General features: G+C 46.3%; 1 non-coding gene across 1 annotated transcript; it reads left to right on the forward strand.

Annotated features, from left to right (window-relative positions):
• Nucleotides 1–1,895: 1,895 nt before the first annotated feature.
• Nucleotides 1,896–2,002, forward strand: LOC130507552 (small nucleolar RNA R71). Its single transcript, XR_008942359.1, has one exon. It is a non-coding gene; the product is annotated as a small nucleolar RNA R71 (small nucleolar RNA).
• The last annotated feature ends 707 nt before the right edge of the window (nucleotides 2,003–2,709 follow it).

Below are 2,709 nucleotides of genomic sequence, written 5' to 3' on the forward strand. Positions count from 1 at the left end.
GTTGTTCTTGGCTCCTGCAGAACAGGGAGCTTCGTTTCTGCAACCCAGAATTTTTCGAAGTATCTCGAATTTTTCTGCTTTTTGACCTGAAACTCAATAAACATAAACGAAAATAAGCAAACAAAAACAAAACCAAGTTATATTTACACTTACCAGTGGGTTGCCTCCCACCAAGCGCTTGGTTAAAGTCACTAGCTTGACTTGGTGACAGGGATCAGTTGGGTTGAGCACGAGAGCTTGTTCCAAAACAAGCTCCACAATCAGACATGTTCAGCTTCAAAACTCTGCTCAACAACCTTTTCACAGCAGCTTCTCCTTTCTCTTTCAGCTCATCTGTGAGAATAACTCTGACCTTGGAGAAAGGTTTAGAGGTACCCTTGCACTTTACCTCATATTCAATGGATTTCTCATCACACATGCAAGGTATCAAAGTCATGGTAGGATCTCTCCTGGCCCTTTTCTTCTGGACTTTTACATTCACCTTAACATTCCCACGGAGTGTATGGGTATCAGTGTGAGGATCTCCATCCTGGACTTCCTTGATCTCACTGTTTTTCTCAATCCCCTTCCTTGGAACAACCTTCAGCTTTTCTCCACTGAACACTGAGATGCAAGAGGCGGTTAGTTTCTGAAATCTGGTGGGAACAGCCTGATAGAAGACATTCTTGTTGATGTGGGAGAAGGAGACTCTCTTATTAGGCATATCAACGATTGCTCCCACTGTAGCCATAAATGTCCTACCTAAGATCAAGGGCATCTCATGATCCTTGTTCATCTCAAAAACCTGAAATTCAGTATGGAGAACACAGTCCCCAACTTGGACAGGAAGGTTGCGAATGGTGCCATAAGGAACTGCTCTGGAAGAGTTTGCAAAAGTCAGAGTCACCTTAGAAGGCTCAACCTCAGTAATGCCCAACTTCTCTACAATCGCTTTTGAGACAAGATTCACACAAGATCCAGAGTCACAAAGAGCTTCTTCAAATTCTACTCCAGCAATGGAACATGGAAAAGCAAACTTTCCAGGGTCATCAACCTTAGGCAACACCTTCAGGTGTCTAGGTGGAATCGGATAGGGAACCTTAGGAACATAGAATCGCACTGGTGGAATATCAGTAGATCCGTCGGGAGCCGGAGCAGTCGCGGGAGCAGTTGCGGGAGCAGTCGCGGGAGCAGTCGCTCTAGAGCTAGCACACTGCTCTGTTCTCTGTTCAGCGCCCAGAACAGTATCAGCGAACAGTTTTTCCGCTTGTTTTTCCTCAGATTTCTCACGTCTCTGCTCGGTTGCATTACAGTGCTCAACCCTAGGATTCATCACACTCTTTCCACGAATGATCTCTTGCTGCCTTTTAACAGTTTCAGCAGTTTGAGCAAGCTGAACATCAATCCTTTTTATGTGGTTGCTCATAGTATCATATTTTGAATTCAGCTCAGTGAACATGCTGTCCATCCTGGTATTGATGTCTGCGGTAACCTGATTCAGTGCCTTGGCCTGAAGCTGCTGGCTCTGGAGCATCTGCTGCATCATAATGTTCAGATTTTTCAGATCATCTGGCGGACTGTTCCCTGCAGTCGGAGCACTCGCGGCTGGAACAGCTTGCTGATTGCTCTGCGGGGTGGTGTTCTGATACCCAGATCCTTGTGCTTGGTTGTTCTGCAGTAGCTGATCGACCTTAGCTGTCAGCTCATCAATTTTCTGGGTGTGTACACTGTTGACTTCCTTGGAGCGATCGCTCTCCTGGTTCTCATTGGTTGAGCTAGCTGCCATGTTCTCAATCAGCTTGAGCGCTCCATCAGTGGTCTGAGTCATGAAGTCTCCATTGCTCGAAGAGTTTAGAGCACCTTGGTATTTCCAGTCCACCCCATCATAGAAAATGCCCAGGAGGTAATCATCATCAAATCCATGGTGAGGACATTCTCTCTGGTAGTCATTGAAGCGCTCCCATGCGTCACAAAAAGGCTCATCATGGAGCTGTCTGAATGAGGTGATCTTGTTCCTCAATGTAGTTGTTCTCGCCTTAGAGTAGAAATGGTTGAGGAACGCTGATCGGACCTGTTCCCACGAAGTGAGAGAGCCGGTAGGGAGAGAGTTCAACCACCGTGCAGCTTTTCCATCAAGAGAGAATGGGAATAGCATGCACTTGATGTAGAGTGGAGGAACAATGGCAGAGCGCGTAGTAGGAATGTTCCGCGGAAGGTTTCTCTCCCCGATTGGAACAGTCTGCGCTGCTTGTTCTTGCCGCGCGAGAGCAGCCTGTTGAGCATATTGTTCTGCAGCTGCTTGCTGAGCTTGGATGGTCTGCTGCATCTGAAGCATCTGCTGTTGCATCAGTTGCATTGCTGCAGCGAGATCATCTTGATGACCGTGATCACCCATGGTGGTGTCAGTAGGCCTTGGCTGTTGTCTGTTCTAATTTTCTAAACCTTGCGATCTCCTGCAACAAAGAGAAAAGAGCAAGTTAGAGGTCTTAGACTAAATAAATAACCGAAAAATAAAGGTAAAAAGATGGTCCCCGGCAACGGCGCCAAATTGATATTCGTGTTCACGCACACCAATTAACCTAATGTGCACACTACCACAATCGAATGGTATGTCGATGTGGCACTTTAGGTTCGAATCCACAGAGACCAACTCTTACACTTTATTTCTATTGGATCAATACTTAGCTAAAACAAATATGGGGTTTTGTTTTGAGGGTAACGTGACCAGCA

This window comes from Raphanus sativus, unplaced genomic scaffold (genome assembly GCF_000801105.2).
Source record: "Raphanus sativus cultivar WK10039 unplaced genomic scaffold, ASM80110v3 Scaffold4767, whole genome shotgun sequence".
NCBI lineage: Eukaryota > Viridiplantae > Streptophyta > Magnoliopsida > Brassicales > Brassicaceae > Raphanus > Raphanus sativus.